The sequence below is a fragment of the Dipodomys ordii genome, unplaced genomic scaffold (genome assembly GCF_000151885.1).
Source record: "Dipodomys ordii isolate 6190 unplaced genomic scaffold, Dord_2.0 Scaffold62, whole genome shotgun sequence".
NCBI lineage: Eukaryota > Metazoa > Chordata > Mammalia > Rodentia > Heteromyidae > Dipodomys > Dipodomys ordii.
The window spans coordinates 7171621-7184637 of NW_012267278.1; the positions used below are offsets into that span (position 1 = coordinate 7171621).

The 13017-nt window shown below is 37.0% G+C and overlaps 1 protein-coding gene and 1 pseudogene across 4 annotated transcripts in view; one reads left to right on the plus strand and one right to left on the minus strand.

Moving 5' to 3' along the window:
• Positions 1 to 13017, minus strand: part of Grik2 (glutamate receptor, ionotropic, kainate 2) — a 563545-nt gene that overhangs the window by 325645 nt on the left and 224883 nt on the right. The gene's annotated exons all lie outside the window — the stretch shown is intronic.
• LOC105990075 lies at positions 4519 to 5039 on the plus strand (annotated as a pseudogene).

The following is a 13017-nucleotide window of genomic DNA, read 5'->3' on the forward strand; positions in this document are numbered from 1 at the left end:
CAGTGGCTCAAGCCTGTAATCCTAGCTCTAGGAGGCTGAGATCTGAGGATCACGGTTCAAAGCCAGCCTGGGCAGCAAAGTCCATGAGACTCTTATCTCCAATAAACCACTAGAAAAATGGAAGTGATGTTGTAGCTAAAGTGGTAGAGCACTCGCCTTGAGCTGAAGAGCTGAGGGACAGTGCCCAGGCCCAGAGTTCAAGCCCCACGACCCACCAAAAAAAAAATTCATCTATCTATTTCTCCCCCCCCCACCCTACCATCCCACCAGGAAAAAAAAAACCCTCTGTCAAGACTGGGATGGTGGCTCAGTGGTAGAATGCTTGCCTTTCATGCATGAGGCCCTGGGTTTGATTCCTCAACACCACATAAGCAGAAAAAGCTGAAAGTGGTGCTGTGACTCAAGTGGTAGAGCACTAGTCTTGAGCTGAAGAGCTGAGGGACAGTGCCCAGGCCCATGTCCAACAAAACAAAAAAAAACAGCAACAACCAAAAAAAACTCTATTTATCAAAATTTAAAAGAACATTCTGGAGGTTAACATGTTACCAAAGAGAAAGGAACTATATAGTTACAGATGAGCTCAAGAGTTTGAAATAGCTCAACTGAGTCAGAAATTACACTGTTCTAAAGGACAGCATCCCAGATAGCACTTGTAGAGTTTCTTCTAAGTATAAATACTGTCAAGTATTTGCAAATCTCTTAAGAGTCCATGTGATTAGTTCATTGAACCATCAGGTACAATAAATGTTTACTATTCTCTTCACACATACACATTCCTGTTGGCATTAATGGAGCAGATTTCAGTTTGCAAACTTTCATAGGGAATGACAGTGAAGAACAAGAAAGAGATAGAAATCATCTATCTATCTATCTATCTATCTATCTATCTATCTATCTATCTATCTATCTATCTATCTATCTCATGCTGCCAGCAGATGCTGCCATCTCCTACTTGAAAACATGAATGAAATATTATCTCTATTCATCCTTTCATCATAAGTTTTATACATGTCTTCTATGGACAAGACACTGCTTCAGCAATAAATATAATGATAGTAATAATAGTATTTATCCAGTCTTTTCACTGCACGAGATATAGTCTGACTGTGGCATTATAATGATTATCACATCATTTTTTTTTTTTACTAAAAATGATGCAGCATTTCAATCACAAATCTAGAAAGCAGTTTGAATGCTGAAGTAGAACTGGCTTTTCTAAATCTTGGTTTCCATCACTCCCTTATCCGGTGCTTAGAGTCTTCTCTTTACTTCTAAGCATTTGTGGCTCTTGTCATGTGATCTTGTTTCTCATTTCTCCATATTTTATTCTTGGTCCTTAACATTTAGATAAAATTCTCCACATACCTTAACATTTAGATAAAATTCTCCCATTGAATTTTAACATTTAGAGAACCTTAGATGAATGGGGGAGAGTTGAGAAAAAAGTACATAATTGTTGTTGTTGCTTTAACCATTTTGTATTGCACTTATTTCAGAGAAACTTTGAAGAATGACCATTTTCCACCCATTTTATGAAAAATACTTGATAGCTACCAAGTAGTATAATTTTTATGATGAAGTGTTTATTCAAAGGAAAACAGTTTATTAGCAGTGATGTCTTTTATTTGCAATATTGGCTGTGCATTTCCTTTTTGGGTCTCTGTCTTTTCCCTTTCCCCACTGGCTTCCTTTTGTAACACATTGTGTTTAGAAAATGTCATTTATTTTTCTTTCTGAAAAAGATTACTTGGCTCAAACCGATCATTATGCAAACAAATATGTACATCTTTAATACTAAAAGATGATTTTCTTTTTTATTAACAGTTAAGTTCCCCCTTAAAAAGTGACATGGATAATGTACAATTCTGTACATTAAAAAAATAAAAGAATACATCCATTAAATAAAATAAAAGACAAATCTATTTTGTTGAAAAATATGTGAACACAAATAATTTGCACACAACAGTTTTCAGAATTATTGTTTACTTTAACAAATTTGGCACTTGGTTAGGTTATTTAATGAAAAGTAGAATTATAACTCTTTAAAACAGTCTTTTAATTAAAATGCCCCCTTTCCCCTAATGTAATTAGTTTATGTAATGATAATAAAAAAGCAACAATCTGCACAGATGGGTTCCTAAAATTCTCCTCACAGAAACAGAGCACCACATTGCAATTATCGCCTTGTTTTAGTAGATGAGTAATGTTCCATTACCTCTAATTCCTTCAGTGAGAGTGTATTATTGTTGTTGTTGTTTAACCTTTTGGTTCTTCCACTGATTCCAGCAGTAGCTGAAGTCAAGGTTTATCTTTATCATGCAGGGGCAGAGATCTGAGCTGTTCTTTTCAGAAGTTGCCATCAATTTAGCTTTTAAGGAGAATCCAGAAGGAGCCATTTACGTGCACTCCAGCTGGCACTGTCTCTTAAGGAGATCAATCAGATCACTTCTTCAGCAGGTCCAGCTTCCCCTAGCCCCAGGAAGGGAGTCCCAAACCTCCTCCCCACTCAGGTATCCATTACAGCAGCCATACAAGTCACAGTTTGGCCACCTGGCTACATCACTAGTATCATTTATCATTTGGGTTAAGGTAGTCTTTGTGCAAGCTCAAACTCCAACCATAAAGCATTGCATAGTAAGCAATATAAAACAAACCTGACTTTTTGTGTGCAGTGTTTCAGCATTATATTATTTTCAGCTAAGAGAAGATCATAATTCATCAAGAAGGGAAAAGTATGGTATTTCCATCAGTTGTTTTTATTAGAATATTTTTAATTGGGCTACAGAAGTACTTTAAATCAAAGTGGGCAGTGCATGCATACAAGCATGGATCTTGTTGTATATGATAGCATTGTAAAAAATAAAGAAGGGAGCTCATAATAACAAAAGAATGGTTTGATAGAAATGGCAGTTTGGTGTTGATTTTTTAAAAAGTCTATTCCTAACTTTTTATCAATCATCTTCTTAGTCATAAGGTGGTTATATTTGGTATAGAAAACAAAAGAAATAGGACCCTAGCTAAGAGTATGCCTGCCGTATTCATGGATTTATTATGTACACATATTGGTACAAATCGCTGTCTGAAGAAGTGAGAACTGTCCACAAACCAAATGGACAGAAAAACCCAGAGTTCTCAGTCTCTCAGCCTCATGCATCTCTGTTACAAGCCAAGTTTAACCCATATCCTTCCACTGTTGTAAATTATAATAAAATTGAGGGGACAATTTGCAGTGAATTTGAGTCATTGCAAACATCAGAGAATGATTTTTATGACTCTTGAAGTTGTAGCTTGTATCTTAAATGAGAAAGATCTTGGAGGCCCTTGGATTTTGGTGTTCTTGGTGACTCAAAGAATTTTGCTACATCTCTATATGATGACTAGTAGATACTCGACAGTATGTGCCTAAACTGGTTCTTCAACCTGGTCCCTCCAATGCTGCTGCCCCATTATTTCTCTCTACCTAGGAGGACAGGTTTTTTTTTTCTTTTTCTCGGTCATGGAACTTGAACTGTGGGCCTGAGCACTGTCTCTCAGCTCTTCAGCTCAAGGATAGTGAGTGCTTTACAATTAGAGTGCCACTTATGGTTTTCTGATAGTTTATTGAAGATAAGAGTCTCACAGACTTGCCTGGGAAGGTGGCTCAGTGGTAGAGTGCTTGCCTTGCATGCATGAGGCCCTGGGTTCAATTCCTCAGCACCACATAAGCAAAAAGAAAAAAGCCAGAAGTGGTGCTGTGGCTCAAGTGGTAGAGCGCTAGCCTTGAGCTGAAGAACTGAGGGACAGCACCCAGGCCCAGAGTTCAGGCCCCACGACCAGACCCCCCCCAAAAGAAAAACAGTCTCACAGACTTTCCTGTCCGAGCTGGCTTTGAACTGCTATCCTCAGATCTCAGCCCCTGGAGTAGCAAGCAGGTGTGAGCCACCAGCGCCTGGCTGAGAAGGACACTTTTAAGCTTTCTAGTTATGAGGTCAAAAAACATCAGTGTCATCTAAGATTGCTCTATTTCTGGCACATATTATTTCTAGGGTTTTAGTTAATCCTACCTTCAAAATATACCTAGCAAGGGACAAAATAAACCAAGCTACCAATATATCATTGCAATAGCCTCTTTAACGAGGACTATGCATATGGTAAACTCAGCAATAACTTATGGGATTTATTGGTAAAGATAATGTGCTGTATATTTATGGAACAAGAAGGTGGGAATAATGAAGACAGGAATGAGCAAAAGTCTGTGGTGCAGGCCTGCACACCATGAGAGAAGCTAAATAAAGCCATTAGCAGTGGTCATTAAAATATGGAGGATTTACGTTTAACTCAACACAATAAAAAAACTCCAAAGGTAAGTTATATTGTGATAGTGGCTTCAGCTTCTCTGTGTTTACAGTGCGCGAAGCTGAACTCATGGTATAGATGAAGGGGACAGAGTGCCCCACGTCCAGTGTATGTGGAGGCTAGATTTGGTATTCAAGGTAAGCTGCATAGATATGATCTCTTTGCCCCTTTCATTCTGCAAGAATGAAAGACATGTTCAGCCATCATACTGTGGACATTCCAGAAAATGTCTACATCTCTCTGAAAGGACTCACAACGATTGTGAAGGGCTCCCCAGCAATGTACAACTCCGTCCATTTGGAAAGAAAAAGCAGAGGCTCCAGGTTGACACATGGTGGGGAAACAAGGAAACTGGTCACCTTTTTTTTAATCTTCTATAGTCAAGCACAAAACATGGTCAAGGGTGTTACTCTTTGCTTCAGATACAATATGAGGTCTGGGTATGCTCACTTCCCCATCAGCATCGTTATTCAGGAGAATTCATCTCTGACACTATTGAAGAGTTCGAATGAGGACAGGTGCTGCTTGTTCAGTACCTCAAGCCCAGGAAGATGAGTTAATGCTTGAATAAATGATACTGACATTGTCTCAAATTCAGCTGCTTTGATTCAGCAAGTAACAACTGCTAAAAAGAAGGATTTCAGAATTTTCTTTGGATGGAGTCTGTTTCTGAGAAAGGAACCATTCAACAGGCTGATGACTAAGATCTAAGTTGTTGGGTTTTGTTGTTATTGTTTTACAGTTCAACCAGTTTCAGAAACACTATCGAGGATCCTGATACTAATTTGTGATATTTCAGTGATGCAATGAGAGAATTATATTGAAGGAAAAAAAAAAAACGTTAAGTTGCATACCACCCAGAGGGCAACTATCTGGTCAGAGACAGTATTAAAGGCAGATACTATGTGGAATCTACCTGGAAATTTAGCAAAAAAAAAATATGAAGCAAGTGAGGACCTACCAAACTGTTCATCTTAATGTGGATACCAAAATATGCCATCTCTGTCTCTTCTAGCAGTCACGTGAGTAAAGCAATTGTGCCATGGTTTAAAAGTAAGCTGTACTTTTGACTACACCAAGTCAAATTCCTTTGACTTGTAAAGCTTCAGGTTCTAAGTTCTTTCCTTTGGCTTTATTTTTATTTATTTTAAATAATTTATTAGTTAATTTACTATTATTTTTTTTTGCTAAGATTGAATTCACAGCCTTCTGATCTCACTTGGTTAGTTCACTCTAAGCTAGCACATTATCACTTGAGCCACACCTCCACTTTCTGACTTTTGCTGGTTAGTTGGAAATAACAGTCTCTAGCATTTGACTTCCCAGCTTAGCTATAAATCATGATTCTCAGATCTCAGCCTCCTGAGTAACTAGAATTACAGGAGAGAGCCATTGGCACCTGACTTATTGCTATTAAAATGGTCTTGCATCTAAATTACGAAAAAACTAGAACAGCAATGACTGGTTCAAGTGCTATGCTTACCTGGGTCACCTCAGTCGTGGTAAGTGGCTTTGTTCTAGGCTGGTCTAACATTGCATCCATCCTATCTTCTAATTTTCATTTATCCTATTTATATAAATACTGCACTTCAATTATATGTGTTGTAATACACCAGGTAAAAGTTGGATAGTTTAATAAAAAGGAAGTTGTATTTTTCAGTACTCTTTGGGTAGTATATGCAGACTCAATTGAAACTACATTGAACAATAAGAAAAAAGCAACATCATTTAAAAAAATGCCAGGTGGAAGCAAGAAGTTCTTTTTCTTGTAGCTCATGTAGATTTTCCTCTACATTTTCCCTATTATGTTATGACACAGATGACCAATGGAACTTCACAATTATTAACAGATATTTCCCACAAAGTTTCTGCCAAAGTCTCAGGAAGCATTGGGATTATTTGGTCAAGGAGAAGAATCAACTCTGGATGTTTATCCATATGGCCTCAGAGAGTGGTGGATGAAGAAGATGAAATTTATCTGAACTATTTAGACTAAGAAACACCCTTCCAAAATGACTTTGGAAAACCCAACATAAATAAAAACCACAAAGAAATATATAACAGTAATGTTTCAGAAAACTCTCTGAACAGGATGACTGTACTTTGGTTTGTAAGCACTATTTGGTAATATTTTGAGTCAATGATTGTTTACAATGTCCAAACTATCTTTTTGGATTAAACTGTGGACTATAGAGAGCAACAAGAATAGATTCAAGTACTTAACAGAAAGAGTAAGACAGTGTGCATAGTCTAGGGACATCCTGGGTAAACCAGAAGTCTTTTTATTCCTCTCCTTCCCAGCATGATTCATACTGCATCCTACTTACTCCATCACTACCCTGGCACTGATCCTGACCCTCCCCCGGTGGGACTGATATACCCTTTGTTCAGTTCTGATGGCTGTGTTGACGTTCCTTTGTCTCCTGACAACCAGCCCAGATGTACACCTGTCCTTCTGTCATTCTTGCTGCCCTCTCAGTGTGTGATAACCCAACTTCAGCTCTCCAGACAGAGGCTGATTAGATAGCCCGCTGTCCTCTAATCCCCACTTGTGTCCAGGTCAGTCCAACTATGAAGCAACAAACAATCCTTCACAGCTCTTATTTTGGCTCTGTCCCAGGATGCTGCTGTTACTGGTTTTATCCTGTCACTTAATACAACAAATATGGTTTGAAGTTGGCAATGACAAATCAGCTTTAGAAGCCTCATATGCTTACGCCCATAAGTAACAATAATTATCAGAACTGCTCTATGAAAACTGTTCGTGAGAATGTGTCTTTGTAAGTGCCCAGATTTCATGTCACCACTTTTTTTTTGTCCCAGGAATAAAGCTGCAACCAAACCACATGCTTTTGATTATTGGATGGACTCACAGAAAATATATCTTCATGCTATGAACAATTGAAAGTCATGAATACATGAGAACATACTGGCACATATATCTTTTCACAAATGATTGGAATATTAGAAAGTTCCTTTGCCTCATTTTATAATATATACATTATTGTATAATATGTAAAATGTATATGATATGTTATATATGTGTATACATGTAAGACATGATCATGTTAAATACAATATGCAATGCTTATAAGTAAATATATATACACATATATATTTCTTTATTTAAGTTTTAAGGTTACTATTTTGGAAGTTAAAGAATACTACCCTGGGAGGCAGAGTGGCAACCAGAACTGCAGCTTTGGCTTCGTTTGCAAGCTAATGGGAAGCAGCACAAAAATTCTAATACAGTATTATTTCAATATTTATATAGGTGGAAAACGAAGAAACATGAATCCTTTCACTTCAAACAGATGATTTCATTTTTCTGAAGCTAGTTATCAAAAGAATGCATTACTTTTAATCAGAGGAGGAGCACCAAACAGCTAAGAACAGGACATAGCTAAGACTTTGTTGGCTCAGAATTTGCTTCTCATGAACTCAGAATCTTTTTCTTTTGGAAAATTGAGAACCATGTACAAAACACCTTGGGCCAAGCTAAGTAAAATGTGTTTTGAACTAAGATGCTAAGGAATTAATGCAGAATTATAAACAATGAAGATTTTCAACTGATTATCTATAAGATAGTAGGGTGACTGGCTTGAAAATAATTTTTCTACAATGACTTGCTTTACCTCAAATGTGATAGAAGCCATAAGGGGCGAATGCCTGCATGGATGACCATTTAGTTTGTGAAGTAGAAAAGTGGATTTGAGAAAGAGAAAGCAAGATTCGCAATGCATCTGTTTTGGAGAGTGTAGAAGTTTGATGATACCTACAGCTGGAAGATTGAAGTAACAGCTCTGTCTGGCAGGACAGGAGATTCTATCACTAGTAGACAAAATCCACTTAAGAAAAGCATTGTGTATGTAAGGTACTTTTTAAATGAAAGAACAACCTAGTTACAATTATTTTTTTTAATTTCCATGACTTAAACAAAAAAGTAACACTAGAAAAAAAATAGGAAGTTTCACAAAATTCTGTTGTGTGAATTCAGTCCTTTCTTAGAAATAAGTAGGAAAGAAGACTATTAAGACAGCTTTCGTTTCAACTCTTATACATGTATCTGCTTCATCCTCTCCTTTTTAACTAGAATAAATGTTCCAGAATTATACTTTGTGTAGAAGCTGTGGATTCTTGTTATATGTCCAGCAGCTGGCAGGAACGCACTAGTCTATAACTCAACTGCAAAATTCTGCAAGCAAAATGTAATTGGTCCATATGTATTTATTATTGGTCTGATCAACTATGATCAACAGGGCATGGACTCACTCACCATAAGGTATGAGTGTGATAGGGTGGGCCTCATCTTTCAGTGTTAGGAAGCTGGGATATTCTATGAATTAGTTCCTTTGCCCATTCAGCTTCACTAAAGGGAATAAGAAGAATGATATGAACACATTTTCCTGTAGAAGGATCACTGGGATGGCGCTTCTAAGAATGGAATCCTAAGTGGTCAGCTAGAGCATTGAGATAGTAGTACAAGATGTTAAAGAGAAGGTGATCATCTTTTCTTTAGTCCTTTATGGCCCTAAATGAGAAAAAAAAGCAGGGACATTTGATGTCCCCCTTCATCCAAGATTAACAGATGAGCTATCATGTATGTATCAATTCTCTGTTATTATTTCTTTGGAAATAAAAAGTTTTCATGTGTTGTTCTTTTTGGTTCAGCACAACATCTTATACTTGCTGTGCAGAAACTGCTCCTTGAGCCATGCCTCCAGTCTAATTTTGCTTTATTTTTCATGCAATTTTGCATGTGCCAGCTTCAGACCACCATCGTTCTACCTACATTCTCACGAATATGCAGGACCATAGATAGCACCATGCGCAGCTCACTGACTGAGATGGGGTGGTCATTTCACTTTTTGCTCAGGATGGCCCTCAACTGCAATCCTTCCAATCTCATCTTCTCTAGAATTACATATAAAGCATAATCTTTTTCCTTAAAAGTGAACCTTGGCTTGAGGTTTTAATATTGATTTTAGCTCAAAAGATCTTTGGGTTTTTTTGAAATATTTATTGTTGTTAGTATCATAAAGTAATGATAATTAAGACTATGAAATTGACCTAAATAACTAAAAAGCCAATCTGTTAGGAGATATAGCTGTCACAATACTATAAATGCATGACTATTCAATTCTCAAGCTACACAATAAATGATATAATAATCTGAATATTGTTTTACATTAGGTTAAAATCAGAATAAATCATTTGGTCCAATGAATATAACAAGGATAGTATTTAGTGAAGGCTTGTGTTTTATCAACAAGGGACTCTACAGTAAAACAATATTTTTATACTCAAATTAGTTTTAAGATGGGATAAAAACATTGAATCTGGGATATCATTTTCAGAGTCCATATCTCTGAACAAGTTATGAACCCTGAAAGATTTCTCCAAATCCATTATATCTATCATCTGTCTGTCTGTCTATCTATTTGTCTGTCTGTCTTTCTGTCTACTTAACATGGCTGGCTTTTTAGTAAAAGAAGCCAGGCATCTATTTCACATGAGCAATTCTTGGCCAACAGTTGATTTTTGTTCTATTCTGTAAATTCCTGTTTATAAGAAAGTTAATCTCAGGTACTGGTAGCTCATGCCTATAATCCTAGCTACTCACAAGACTGAGATTTGAGGATCCCAATTCAAAGTCATCCTGGGCAGAAATGTCTTGCAACTCTTATCTCCACTAACCACTAAAAAGCCAGAAGTAGAACTGCAGTTCAAGTGGTAGAGTGCTGGTTCAAGACTAGTACTTATCAATATGATGTTATTTTCTCTACTGCTTGATATCTTAATTACAGGTCTGTGCCCCACAGTGGTTCATTATACACTTTACCCAGAAGTAAAAACATTCAGACACTTTTATCACACACACACACACACACACACACACAGAGTAAGGTAAGTGTCTGGAGTATCTTCTTTCTGAGAAACATATTATTTCAACATTTTATTCATTTTTTTTAAGCTACATTGGTAACTTTAGTCAAATTGCAGTCAAATCCTACTTGTCTGGGAGGCATTCTTTGTTTTTTAAATTTCACAGTTAGCCTTGCATTTTTTCATTGTAATTCATTGTGTATTTGACTTCGCAGTTTTAACTCAGATAAAGCAATTTAATTTCAGGTATGTTATTGTTTAAATAGGAAGTATCTCTACAGGTTTGTGTTTTAAAGGCTGGATTCTGAGGGTACCATTCTAGGAGCGTCTAGAAATCTTAGGTGATGAGTCCTAGCTAGAAGAAGTAGGTCACTAGAAATGGGGAAAACATGTTCTCTAGACTTTATCTTGTTCTAACGCTTTCTTCTCTCTTTCTCAGCTTCCTAGATGCCAGGAGCTCCTGATGATTCATCCAATATTACTCATTTACTTAAGACTCAGTTTCATAGGTTTCCTCTGACTGTCTCAGAATGTCCAAACATGTTTTCATACAGCCAAAACGATAAAAGTGTCTGAATGTTCTTACTTCTGTGTAAAGTGTATGATGAACCACTTTGGGGCATGGACCTATAATTAAGATATCAAGCAGTAGAGAAGATAACATCATATTGATAAGGAATAGAAACAAAATATAAAACCTAAGGAATGCAGGATTTGGTGACAGAGCCCAAATTCAGAAGTTCTGCACAAAATAACAAATAAGGACTATTATTATTTAGTTCCCAGTTATGATACAAGCTATCTTGTGCATTGGGTTTTCATTTCAGAGGAACTGGACAAACCTTGTCTCTATCATTCCACTAAAATTGCCCTTGTCCTGATGTCTGGTGACCTGTTAGGTTCTGATGACCTTTGAGTACCAACGTTAATTTCACCCTTTATTTCTCTTGACAGATCAAGGGAAGCCTTTTCCTTCCAGGCTCCAGGCTTGCAGGATACCTCACATTCTTGATTTCTCCGGTCTTTGTAAATTATTTCCCAGACTTCTCCATTTCTATTCCTCTGGCCATCATACCCAGTTTTATGACTTCTATAATTATTTTCTAATAAATATTCTAGTTCAAGTCTTATTGGATTTTGAAACTCCTGTTTCCAACTGTCTATCATCACATCTATACCTGGATGTTAGTGAGATTACCCAATTTATCCATCCCTAAATCAAAACCCATTTTCTACCTCTGTCTCAGTTTTCGAAGCCAGTTCAGACCCACTCTGATTTCTAGCCCTTTGGAATGTTCTACTATTTATCTACATGACTTACTATCTCATCCACATTGACTATTTTTTACTAACTACCCACTTAATCCTTTTATACTCCAGAATCCTAACACATAGGAATACTGCTTTCTGTTGTGTTTATTACTTCTAATATATTCTATATTTCACATACTTACAGATATGTGAAGTGATTTAATGTTAAAAAATTCTGTCTCTAATAGAATATTAACTTCACAGGGGAAGGGACTTTTTTGTCTGATTAATTTTTGTTTGCCTCACAAGTGATTACAGCCTGTTTAGCATGTAGTAGAGGTTTAGATGTGTTTGTTGAGTGAATGAATGACATGACATGATCTTTAATATTGAGAAGCTTATAGTCCATTTGGAGAAATAAATTATATGTTGAAAAAAAATAAAAAGTATTTCTGCCAGTACGAGACAGAATGTGCCAAGGGATAAGTGAGTAGAATAGACCTAAAGTGCTAAAGCTTTGTTTTTTTCTAAGGATTCAGAAGACTGGGCTCAATTTGAATAATTCATTCTGTGGGAAAATTGATCATAATCTAGAGAAGTGGAGATGGGAGTAAAACATTTTAGATGGCAGCAATTTAAGGCCTCAATGCCATTTCATCTCTGAATTTAAAAGGAGGCTATTTGTTGCCAAAAAGTATATATGAAAAGAGTTTGTTCCAACTGAAGTTCTCTTTCTTCTTTGTCTGCAGATCTGCAAAACAATACCCCACTAATAGGTCTTGTGGTTAATGCATATGTGATGGCGGTTCCTAGGTGGTGGGGAGGGAATCTGTGTAAGGAAAGAAGAAATTCATTTGTGAGCCCCATTTCAAACCAGATGTTTTCAAGTCAGTTAACTGAAAGATAAAGGGGAGGAGGTGGTGGAAATGAAAAATATATACTTAGAAACAAAACAGAAAAGTAAATAAAAGTGGGCCAAGGGAAAAGGTCTAAAATCAAATGTGGGAAAAAGTCATGCTGGCCCTGGACTTGATGATGGACCACTTTAGAGTGATTATTTCTAATGGAGAAAAAAAGGGGAGCAGGCACTGTGAAGAGCAGGCCAGAGCCTCTTCGGACAGCCCCTGAATGCTCATAGTCAACATACCTTAGAGTTTGGAGTTGCTTTTTCATTAATATAACCCCTCCATCATCAGCTGTGTCTAAGGACCACCAGTTATGAACTCAAACAAACCCCTTGTTAGCTGAATATTTGGAACCAGTTAGGCTAAGCTGAAGAGGGAGTGGATGAATTTTACCTTTGCCTTTTGAATCCCTTCATTATTCTTTTCCTCCTAGGGGGACTGGCTCTGTTACTAGAGGACACAGAGTGGATTGTAAGCTTGCCCTTCTTCCAATGTCCAAACAAGGAATTTTGTGCCTCACCACTTAGACTGACAGACATACAAATGGCTTTCTAATCTGTTTGCTCCCTTGGGGATTATTAGTATTTTCTATCTTTGCTCTTCAGAGTGGTCTGCACCCTGTTATCTGCTCTGGGATGTA